The 12,934-nt window shown below is 37.3% G+C and overlaps 1 protein-coding gene and 1 pseudogene across 5 annotated transcripts in view; both read right to left on the bottom strand.

The window, feature by feature from the left end:
- TNPO3 (transportin 3) overlaps positions 1 to 12,934 on the bottom strand; it is an 85,989-nt gene that overhangs the window by 63,767 nt on the left and 9,288 nt on the right. Inside the window, exon 2 of one of the 5 annotated variants that reach the window (XM_045191081.3) lies at positions 8,947 to 9,107. The exons of 1 other annotated variant lie outside the window; for it this stretch is intronic. The gene's annotated coding sequence lies outside the window, so the exon portion shown is untranslated. 3 more of the 5 variants (XM_045191082.2, XM_045191083.3, XM_045191084.3) reach the window with 3 other exon arrangements.
- On the bottom strand, positions 1,085 to 1,174 carry LOC112299957 (U6 spliceosomal RNA; annotated as a pseudogene).

Raw genomic sequence — 12,934 nt, forward strand, 5'->3', positions numbered from 1 at the left:
ATACCAAAACTTATGAAATGCACTGAAACAGTTCTAAGAATTTTACAGCTTTTTACACTTACATTAAAAAAAGAAGCACATCTCGCCCTAGCCGGTGTAGCTCAGTTGGTTGGAGCATTGTCCCGTAGCCGAAAGGTTGCGGGTTCGATTCCCGGTCAGGGCACATACCTAGATTGCGGGTTCCATCCCCAGTCCGGGTGCGTATGATCCCCGGTCCAGGCGTGTAGGGGAGGCAACCAATCGATGTTTTTCTCCCTCCCTTCCTCTCTCCCTTCCTCTCTCTCTAAAAGCAATGGGAAAAAAAAAAAAACGTCCTTGGGTGAGAATTAAAAAAAAAAAAAGAAGCAGCAGCAGCACATCTCAAACCAACAACCTAACTTTACACCTGAAGGATCTAAAAAAAGAACCCACTAAACCCAAAGCTAGCATAAGGAAGGAAATAATAAAGATTAGAGCAAAGTTATATAAAACAGAGAAAATAGGAAAACCAATGTGATTTTTTAAAAAGATCAACCAAATTAACAAAATTTTAGTCTAGATTAAGAAAAAAGATAGAAGTGAAATGACAGTGGGGACATTACTATCAATTTTACAGAAATAAAAAGGATGATAAGAAATACTATGAACAACTATACACCAACGAATTACATAATTTAGATGAAATGAACAAATTCCTAGATACATACCAAGACTGAATCAAGAAAAAATAGAAAATCTGAATAGACTGTATTACTATAACTAGTAAAGAGATTAAATTAGTAAGTCTAAAACCTCCCAACAAAGAAAAGTCCAGGACCAGATGGATTTATTGGAGAATTCTACCAAACATTTAAAGACTTAACACCAATCTTTCTCAAACTCTTCCAAGAAAGTTAAAGAAAAGGAGGGAACACTTTCTAATTCATTTCATGAAGCCAGCATCACTCTGTTACCAAAGCCAGACAAAAGATACCATAAGAAAACTACCAACCAATATTTCTTATGAATACTGATAAAAAAATTTAAAAACTTCAACAAAATACGTGCAAACCAAACTCAGTATTCATCCTTGCGCAGGGGCCATGCTAATCTTCTCTGTATCATTAACAATATGGAATGCCTCATGAATTTGCATGTCAGCCTTGCGCAGGGGCCATGCTAATCTTCAAATTTAATATTGCATTAAAGGATTATATATTGTCACCATGTGGAATTTATTCATGAAATGCAAGGGTAGTTTAACATATGAAAATTAAACAATGTAATAAACCACATTAATAGATTGAACAAAAACATAAACATCTCCATGGATGCAAAAAAGGCATCTGACAAAATTTAAAACTCTTGCATGATAAAGACCCTCAACAAACTGAAAAGAGAAGGAAAGTATCCCAACATCGTAAAGACCATACAGTCATGCACTGACTGCATAACGTTTCAACACTGGACAGCACATACATGGGGGTCCCGCAGATTATGGTGGAGCTAAAAAACTCCTATCACCTGTGACACTGTAGCTGCCGTAATGTCGTATGTATAGCATGTAGTCATGACAGTGCCACAAAGTACAGCACCTACAATTACATATGGTACATAATCCTTGATAGTGATAATAAAAACTGTGTTACTGGTTTATATATTTACTACACTATTTATTGTTTAGAATGTACTCTTTCAACATATAAAAAAAGTCTACTGTAAACACTATACAGTTATGCAGAGAACAGCCTCATACATCTTGTGTTTACTGTGTCTCCTAATTATATCATTTTCTCTTGTGCTTAATTTAATACCATATTGTTTTATATATTTAGTGTAGCCTAACTCTACGGTGTTTATAAAGCCCACAGTAAGGTACAGTAATGTCCTAGTCTTCATATTCATTCACCACTCACTCACTGACTCACCCATAGCAACTTTCGTTCTGCAAGCTCTGTCCATGGTAAATGCTCTATATGGGTGTACCATTTCTTTTTTTAAAGATTTTATTTATTTATTTTAGAAAGAGGGGAAGGGAGGGAGAAAGAGAGGGAGAGAAACATTAATGTGTGGTTGCCTCTTGTGCGCCCCCTACTGGGGACCTGACCTGGCCTGCAACCCAGGCATGTGCCCTGATAGGGAATTGAACCCGCAACCCTTTGGTTAGCAGGCTGGCACTCAATCCACTGAGCCACACCAGCCAGGCAGGTGCACCATTTTTTTTTTAATCTTTTTTTTTTATCCTCACCCAAGGATGTTTACTGATTTGGGGGCAGGGAGCGGAGAAGCATCAAATTGAAAGAGAAACATAAATCGGTTGTCTCCCATACATGCCCTGACTGGGATCAAACCCACAACCTTTTGGTGCGTGAAACAATGCTCCAAACAACTGAGCTACCTGGCCAGGGCTTTTTAATCTTTTATACATTATTTTTTATGGCAGCTTTTACATATTTGTTTTTTATTATAATAATATTTTATTAAAGTATAGTTGGCATATACTATTACATTAGTTACAGGTGTACAACCTTTTGTATGTTTAGATACACAAATACTTTCCATGTGCTACAAATGCCTACAGTATTCAGTACACTAACAGGCTGTACAGATCTGTAGCCTAGAAACAACAGGCTATCTTACACAGTCTGGGTATATATAGTAGGCTATACCATCTTGGTTTATATAAATACACTCTATGATATTTGCACAACTATGGAATCACCTAATGATGAATTTCATCATTAAGTGTCACATGACTTTATATGAAAACCTACAATGAACATCATACTCAACAGTCAAAGAATGACAGCTCTTCAAAACTATAAGGTCAGGAACAAGACAAGGAAGCCAAATTTTGCCACTTCTATTTGACATAGTATTAGAGTTCTACCCAAGCCAATTAGGCAAGAAAACAAAGTATAAGGCATCCAAATTGGACAGGAAGAGGTAAATGATGTCTGCTCACATATAACATGGTCTTATATGTAGAATGCCATAAAGATATCCCCAAAACATGACAGAACTAATAAATGATGAATTCAGCAAAGTTGCAAAATACAAAATCAACACCCAAAAGTCAGATGTTTTTATACACTAACAGTGAACAATCTGAAAAGGAAATTAAAAAACAATTGCATTTATAATAGTATCAAAGAGAAGAAAATACTCAGGAATAAAGCAAGGAAGCAAAAAGACTTGAACTATGCTGAAAACTACAAAACATTACTGAAAGAAACCAACGACACCAATGAATGGAGAGATCCTGTGTTTGAGGACTGGAAGACACATTATTGTTATCAATACTACCCAAAGTAATCCACAGATTCAATACAATCCCTATCAAAATCCCAATGACCTTCTTTTTTCTTTTGTAGAAGTAGAAAAATCCTTCAGAAAATACATATGGAATATCAAGGAACCCTACACAGCCAAAACAATCTTGAAAAAGAACAAATTTGGAGGTCTCACATTCTCAACTTCAAACTGTATTACAAACCACAGTAATGAAAACATTAGGGTACTGGCATACTGATAGACATATAGGCCAACGGAACTACCCCTCACCGATACAGTCAAACGATCTTCAACCAGGGTGCCAAAGCTACACAATGGGGAGAGTCTCTTTAACAAAGAGTGTGGGGAAAATTGCATAGCCATACGAAAAAGAAAGAAGTCAGGCCCATAAACAAAAATTAACTCAAAATGGATTAGTGACCTACATATAATGAGACCTGAAACTATAACTCCCAAAAGAAAACATGAGGAGGGAAACTTCATGACATCAGATTTGATAATGATTTCATAAATGACACCAAAAACACAGGAAGCAACAGTAATAATAGACAAATGGGACTACATCAAACTTTAAAACTTCTACGCAGCAAATCAACAAAGTGAAAAAGCAACCTAAAGAATGGGAGAACCATCCATCTGATGAGGAGTTAATATGAGGAATATATAAAGAACTCCTACAACGCAGCACCAAAAAACCAAATCGCCCAGTTATAAAATGGGCAAAGGACTTGAAAAGGCATTTCTCTAAAGGTGTTATAAAAATGGCCAACAAAATATGCTCAACATCACTAGGCATCAGAGAAATGTAAATCGAGCCACAATGAGACATCACTTCACACCTGTTATGATGGCCACCGTGAAAAAAACAGAAAAGAAGTACATACTGGTGAGATATCAGAGCCCTTCTGTACCCCTGGCAATGTAAAACAGTACAGCCACTGTAAAAAACAGTCCAGAGGTTCCTCAAAAAGTTAAAAATAGAATTACCATATGATCCAGCAACTCCACTTCTGGGTCTATATCCAAAATAAATGGAAACAGGATCTTGAAAAGATATTTACACACCCATGTTCATTGCAGCATTGTTCATAAAAGCTGAAGAACTCAAAAGTTCACTGATAGATGAACAGATAAATAAAATGCGGTATATACACAAAATGGATAGTCATTCAGCCTTAAAAAAGTAAGGAATACCATTACATGCTACATCGATAAACCTTGAAGACATGACACTAAGTGAAATAAGCCAAATTCATGAGACAAAGTTAGAATCTTGGTTGCGAGGACTGAGCAGAGATGATGGGAAGAGTTACTGTTTAACAAATACACAGTATTGGTTGGAGAACATGAAAAGTTCTGGAGATGAACTGGTGACAGTGGTACCGCAATGTGAATGTACTTAATACCACCGAGCTGTACACTCTAAAATGGTGAATTTTATGTTATGTACATTTTAATACCAAAGGAAGAAAAAGGCCCTGGCTGGTGTAGCTCAGTGGACTGAGCACAGGCTGCAAACCAAAGGGTCGCCGGTTTGATTCCCAGTCAGGGCACATGCCTGGGTTGCCAGCCAGGCCCCCAGTGCATAGCACGTGAGAGGCAACAGCATATTGATGTTTGTCTCCCTCTCTTTCTCCTTCCCTTCCCCTTGCTCTAAAAATAAAAATAAGTAAAATCTTAAAAAAAAAAAAGAGAGAGAGAGAGAAACACAGTTTAGAATCTATTCAATCCCTACTTAGATTAAAGGAACCTGCCTGAAGCAAAGGAAACCATCTCAGGAAAAAAAAAGTCATTTATAATCTCCCTAACTTTTCATAAACAGTACCCAGTGACAAACAAAAGCAAGACTAAATGATAACAAAAAAGTGGGTGGAACAGACAATAGAAAATAACGTATCTAAATAAGGGAATACTAGATGAGGACTAAAATAACTGTGATATCCTAACAGAAGTGATAAAACGTAACATCACCAATAATGAGACAAACACATTTTATGTGACTCCTGATGTGACTCACTAAAAATGACAAATTATCCCCCAAATAGTATTCTTCCAAAAAATGTTTAACCTGCATGCAATCACAAGAAAACAACCAGACAAATCCAAACAGTAGGGCATATTAAAAACAAAACCAAACTGGGCCTGCAATTGTTTTTTAATGTGGCTACCATAAAAGAAAAAAAACACCCCAGGAACTAAAGAGACTTAACAACTATAAGCAATCATTATCCTTGACTGGATCCCAGATCAGAGAAAATAAAAAATCTGTAAAACTAAAAATCAGTAACAGACAATTAGGAGATTGGAACATGGCCTGTGTGTTAGATGTTACCACTGTATCAATGTTAAATTTCTTGAGAGGGACAATAGTTTAGCATAGAAAAATGTCCTTGTTTTTACAAGATATATGTCAAAATGTCAAAAATACACACTCAGAGCAAATGGAAAGAACGAAACAGAAAAAAAGGAAATGGGGCACTGTCAAATTGAGGAGAAAGGTATATTTTACATTTTGTTCACTATACTGTTCTTTCAAGTTATTCATTTTTCAAAATGAACATTTGGAAAAAAAAAAGAAATAGCTGGTTAATATATTCAGTGAATAAGAAGGCAAGTGGAGACTTTCCATGAAGAAATGGAATCTATACAAAAAGTCAAATGAAAATCTAGAACTAGAAAATATAATAGCTTAAACTAAGAACCAAATGGAAGGTTTAAACAGCAAATCAAATAACTGAAGAAAAGATTACCAGACTAGAAAATAGAGCAATAGAAAATAAGACCAAAGCACAAAGTCAAAAATGACAGGAGATAAAGATGGGAAGGAGCCAAGTGACATGTGAAACAGTGAAGGAGTCTAACACACACATAATGAAATCCCAGAAGGAGCAGGAAAAATGGGTCAGAAGCACTATTTAAAGAAAATGACTGAGAAATTTCCAAATGGAGAAAAGACACCAAACCACAGATAAAAGAAAATCTACAAACCTTAATGACAAAAACAAAACAAAACAAAACAACCCCAGACCTAGGCATATCATAATAAACTACTGAAAAAAAAAAAGACAAAGAGGAAAATCTTAAAGGCCAGAGGAAAAAAGATGTATTATCTTTAAAGAAACAACAATTAAACTGATAGCTGACTTCTTGGCATAAAAAAACAGGAACCAAGCATCTTCACAGTACTGAAAGAAAGTAACTGCCAATCAGTTATTTTAAACCCAGCAAAAAAAAATCCTTCTGAAATTCAACAAAATTAAGACATTTTAACATGAAAAATAAAAAAGAGAAGGAGAGCCCTGGCCAGGTTAGCTGGAGTGTCGTCCCAATAAGCCACCATTGTGGGTTCAATCCCCAATCAGGGCACATATAAGAATCAACTAATGAATGCATAAGTAAGTGGAACAAGAAATCGATGTTGCTCTCTCTCAAACAACTAAAAAGAGAGAGAGAGGAGAGAGTTCATTAACAACAGACCCACAAAGAAAAAAATATGAAAGGATGTTCTTCATGAAGAAGGAAAATAATTCTGCATGGAAACACAGAAACCAGGAAGGGATAGAGTAATGGAAAGGCTAAGTATATAAGTAAATAATCCATGAACACTGACTATACAATACAATAAAAGACACTGTGGGGTTTAAATATACCTGAGGGGCGTTCTATATCCACCTAAGATGTAGAAGGTTGAAAAGAACACTGTTTTCGAGTCACCAAAAGCAAACTACAAAATAACTTTTCTTAAATGCATCATCAGAAAGCTGAGGTCCCAGGACAACCAAGTGGACTGAAATCTAAAAACTGTCCAAGAACAGTAGACAAGCACTGGCTGATCTAGAGCTGAACAAAAGGGGAAAAGATGCAGGGCACTAGTCAAGCAAGAAATAAAAATTCAGCTGAAATTATTAACAAACTGATACAGGCTGAGTGTGGGCTAACTTGTGCCAATAGAATCCCTGGGACTCAGACATAAGAGGCCTTCACAACCACATATGGGCCCTTCTCCACAGACGTCAACCACATACTCAGGGGAAAGACTGAGGATGGGGCAGGAGATCAGAGAAAACCTCCTTTGGCGGGTTAGTCCTGGAGGAGATGAGCAGCCTCACCTGCAGAATTGGCATAAAAAGCTCTGACTAGACCCTTTCACCCTATTGAACAGAAGTCTTAAGTTGTGTGGGAGGAGCAACAAATCACGTCACCCCCAAGGCACAGCTTAAGACCCACCGCTGTTGCAGTAAGGGTAAAAGAAAAAGCCTTTCCCAAGAGGAAAGGGCATAGAACAGTCTCGAGCCAAATGATGCTATCTATACCAGTGCCACCAGAGGTCTACCACTGAGGAAATGGCCAAAAAGTTTTCTCTTGCACGAGACCCTCACGGGGCAAGGCAGGGCATGAGTGCCACAGGGGAGGGCAGGGTCAACAAGAAAAGTCCCACTGATGAGAACAGGTCACTGCAACTGCTGAAGACTATGGCAGACCAGGGCAACAGAACTTTGGCCACAAGGGGCACTTAAACACATATATTTTTAATAAAAATAAAAAATAAACTGTATATTAAATTATTAAATATGAAGCAAGGTGACAAGATACCATCATCTCCTAAGTCTGTAACACATCTTTTGATTTCACAAATGTGAAGCCCCACCTTTTACTAGGTAGCTCAGATACTTCACGGATTGGGAATCAGCGGTAAGACCAGAATCCAAAATGTTTACAGAGAGAAAGGGCAACAGAAAAAAAGCAAACCAGTTCTTTACAGACAAAGAAAACAAAGGCCCTGAGAGGATGAGACATTCTTCATTCAGAATCCTCATTTGTGGGACTTCACTTGCCTTGACCAAATGAAGACTTGGTTTGGTTTGGTTTTAAATACATATTTTGTTTTAGCACTGAGAAGGTCATTATTTTCCTAGTTAAAACCCGAAGACTTAAAAATTTCAGAAAAATTTAGGGTCAGGGAAAAGAACCTTAAAACCTCCACCAAATGAGTCTTTTCTGGAATGAGCTTACTTTAAAATATTACCAGTATTTTTGAAAAAGGAAAAAATAGCACTTAGCCCTAAGCAATTAAATCAAATATAAAACTTATACTTTCTAATGTTCATTATACTAGTATCTAGTTTTTTAATTTTTTAATAAATTAAAATATAGATGGCAGCTATATGAATTTGCTAGGACAATTTCTAAGAGGAACTGGTCTTAGAAAAAAAAAATCCTAAACTGCTCCTTGTGCAAATGTATCAAGTGAAACCCAAGTGAAAGAAGAGCTGTCTTCTCATTTCCAGCATCTCTGTTGGTCTTGATGCTGCCTCACCCACTGGTCAAATGCGTCTCTCTTCAAATATTTGTCTTTTGGAATATGAATAAAAGATAAGAGAGTGACATCTAAAGAAACCTGGCAGAGTTGAATATCACAAGTAAACTGTCAAAAGTTACCTGGGATGATACTGCCAGCACTATACATTAAGGGGATATAATTGATTAGTTTAAATTCCAGGAGGGTTTAACAATTGTTGGCATCCCAAAACAAGTAATCTTGTTTTGGTCACTGAATCATAAAGAAAATGCAACCAAATCCTGATACCCCAGGCACTATAGTATAGCGCTCACTGTTCTTCCCTCTGCTAAGCTGCAGGAAGAAAGAAGAGAAGGTAGGAAAAGGGTTTCTTTAGGAGAGAATAAAGCACTTACACTTCATAGGACTTTCTAGCCACAGATGCCAGGTGCTACCCACTGAAATCCAGGCTTGGACTAAGCTCCACATTTCTGAAAGGACCATTTCAACCGAAGCCTGGGGCTCAGAGTCAGCAGGAGGAAGCTGCAGCTCCCACTAACAGCACATTTCAAAGAGGCTGCAACAAGAGAACATTTTCCATTTAAGTATCTAATTCCAATCTTCCATTTCACAAAGCAGTAGCAGAACAGGCCTTTATATCGATTTTTTCAAAAGATATTTCCATGACTATGTGATGAATATGAAGCAGGCTATGGCCCAGTAATTCTTTCAACCAACATATTCTAAGTCTTTTATTATACTTCACAGCAAATCCTAAAAGTTGTTGCCCCCTTCTTCCTTTAATGGTGTGCTGTTGCTCCAAGACTCACTTTTATACCAACAGTTCTAAAACTGCCCAATCAACCAAGATCATTAAGCAGGCCCTCAACAATGCAAGCGAACGCCCAGATAGGAGCCCCTAACGATTCATTAGCTGCCAAGAATGAGAAGTGGATTAGGGTTGCTAGTTAATCTTACACAAAAACTCCTCAAATTAAGCAGAATTACTTAAAATACTTCACTGAGGACAGAAGCGCTCTGGCAAACAGAAAACGAGGCTTTGAAAATAGAAATATTTCAATAAGATTTGAAAAGTAAGCTAAAAGTGCCAGGTTACTATTCTTTTTAAAGCATTTCAGTGAGTAAATAATATGTTTATTAGGTAAAGACTTTCAAAGATTTGTAGCATATTGGTGGGGAGAGGAAACTAAGTTAGAGCACAGAGTGAAAAGAACTCCTAAGGAAATAAAAAGAAACTATCAAGAGCACCACCTAGGCTCTCTCTTGTTACTTCTTCTACCCCAAGTCCTTCCTTTACTGTGCCCAGCTTTAATAACTGTACTCTCAAAATCAGCCCAGACCGGTGTGGCTCAGTTGGTTGGATGTCATCCCTCAAAGCAAAAGGTCTCCAGTCTCCAGTTCTATTCCCAGTCAGGGCACATGCCTGGGTTGCGGGTTCGGTCCCTAGACAGGCGTGTATGAGAGACGCCAATCGATGTTTCTCACTTGCATCGATCTTTCTCCCTCCCTTCCCGTCTCTCTAAAACTGTCAGTAAAACAACACGTTTTAGACATATGCCCTGTAACAATGTGGTATAGACCTAGAAAACCAAAATTTCCCAAATCAAAAAATATATATGTCATTTTCATGATACAGGTAAAGAAAGAACCAGTCTAATTTACCTAAAATAGAGAAATATTATTTTAAGTCAGTTTTAAGTTTTTGCATCTAATCCTTTATGAGAATTTTACAAATTGCTGTATCTGTCACACAAGTAATTCTCTCATGGTTTTCTTAGACAGCAAGAAGAGAAAGGGACTTGAAGAAATATTAAGAAAAATATTAAGTTATGGTGCTCAAAAGATAACCATCACTACCTAAAAATTTTATCTTTCAAAATAACTTGTTTTGCAAGGTGACCTGAAATACAGAAACCATGATGAAATGAAGCTTAGCTAATATCTTCGCCACAGCAGTGATGAGCAAACAACTTCCACCTCCAAAAGCAGCGTGTAAACAAAAATAATCATAAAGCCATGAGCAAGCTCCAAGACCCACAGAATACCCTTGTGTTTACATAAATAACTTTTCTAGAAGAAAAAAAAAGCTCATTTATAGAGACAAGTTCAGCCAATTTACATTTTCACAGCCATCTCCATAATTAAAAAATTAAAAGGGATATATTATTTCCTATGTATATACAGAGAAGAGATTCCTGGTTTTAAATAATTCTTTAAACTACCATAAGCTACTGAAATTCCAGGAGAAACACTCAAACACTTTTCAAGTCTGGAAGACCAGAGCTCCCACAAACATTGTTCTGTCTTGAGCTCAAAGGAAGGAAACCCAGATCAAATGACAGCACCGCACACTGTGCCCCCCTCAGTGTCCGATGGAATCCCAGAGTTGCGGGGACTAGCGTTTTCAATCCTATGCCATAATGACCTCTGTCAAATGAATTTTGACTCAATCTGCACCTGTCAGTCACACATAATGTTACTGACAAATCTTGCCAAAATTTTTTCATGACAAGTATAAAGAATTTGTATCCAAACTCACCTTTGTATGAAAATATTAACCTCATGAATGGCCCTGAAAAAAAGATAAATAAATTTGCATCCATAAAATTAACTTGGGCGGGGAACGACTGAAGCATGCATTCCTTCGTGGTAGCTTCATTATGAGCCTTATACTAGGCAGCCCTGCCTAAAAAGTAAAAAATGCCGAGCTTGCAACCATTCCACTTAAAGCAAATAAGTAGCCCATGTGAAGGCTTCCTGAAAGCCAAAAACATACAAAAATGTATTTTCTTTAATCATTGGTCTCTATTGTTGCCTGAGTAAGTTTCATATATAAATCAGAGGAATGAGAATATTAAGACCTATTCAGTATACGTTAACACCATGCTGAAGATTCAAGTTTTCTTTCTTTCTTTTTAAAAAAATTTTATTTCTTTCTTAAAGATTTTATTTTTACAGAGAGGGGAAGAAAGGGAGAAAGAAAGGGAGAGAAATATCAACGTGAGAAAAAAACATCAATCAGTTGCCTCCCACACACCCTCAACAGCCCCCAATCAGGGGACGTGGCCCGAAACCCAGGCATGCGCCTCAACTGGGAATCGAACCAGCAACCTTTGGGAGGATGCCCAAAACACTGAGCGACACCAGTCAGGGCTCAAGTTTTTCAATCTTATAGAAATATGAGATGTCTAGCTTAATGTATTGTAAAAAATGTATTCCAGTGTTAGAAATCTCTGAATGCTTACGTATAAACATGTGTATTTGCAAGTGTAGCTTCAGGTATGTATGAATATTCTGGGTATGTTTTGGGGCTATCTGCTTAATGGCATTACGTTAAGCCTGAGACAGAAAACAAGGTAACAGTGAATACAAAACCTGAAAAGAATTGTGCTATGGGCTTGAAAAAAAATAAGTACAAACCACAATGTGAACTTTGCTAGAAAATTTTTTACCAAAAGAAAAAAAAATACATTTCATAATATTTTTATTTTGGGAACTCTACCAGAAAGAAGAAAATTAAGTCAGTACTTTTAAGAGGTTCTACACACCAAACATTACAAAATTATCCCCTTTAACAAGACTGTGAACACTTTTTAAAGTTAATTTTAGAGAAAGAGAGCGGGAGAGAGAAACATAGATTTGTTGTTCCACTTATTTATGCACTCACTGGTTGATTCTTGGATGTGCCCTGACTAGGAATGGAACCCACACCACTGGTGTATCAGGGTATCAACTGAGCTACCTGGCCAGGGCAGGACTGTGAACTTCTGATCAAGAAATGAAGCTTCTCTCTGGGGCTTCACCTACATGGTACTAAGAGTCTGTGGTAATACTGTCAGTACCAGGTACAAGCTAGGGAAATACAGGAGAGGTAATCAGCAATATCAGCTTCCAGTGAGTTAAATTTGTTTTTAAGTTCAAAAGAGCTTAAAATCCTATAAAATCTGGAAAACAGTATGGCAGTTTCTCAGAACCCCTCCACCCCCGCAAAAAAGAAATACCACACGATCCAGCAGTGCCCTTTCTGGATATATCCTCAACAGAACTGGAAGCAGGGAGTCCAGCACATATTTATGAATCCATGTTCACAGCAGCATTATTCAAAACAGCCCAAAGGCAGAAGCAACTCAAGTGTTCATGAACAGATAAAGTATAAACAAAATGTGGTACATACATTACTATTCAGACTTAAAAAGGGATACAGTTCTGACACATGATACACCATGGCTGAACCCTGAAGATATTAAGCTGAGTGAAATAAGCCAGTCACAAAAGAACAAATAATGTATGATTCCACTTAAATGAGGTACCCAGTCAAATTCCTAAAGACAGAAAAGGGAATGATGGTTGCTAGGGGTTGCGGGTGGGCGAAACGGGGAGTCC

This window comes from Desmodus rotundus, chromosome 6 (genome assembly GCF_022682495.2).
Source record: "Desmodus rotundus isolate HL8 chromosome 6, HLdesRot8A.1, whole genome shotgun sequence".
In the NCBI taxonomy this organism is placed as follows: Eukaryota; Metazoa; Chordata; class Mammalia; order Chiroptera; family Phyllostomidae; genus Desmodus; species Desmodus rotundus.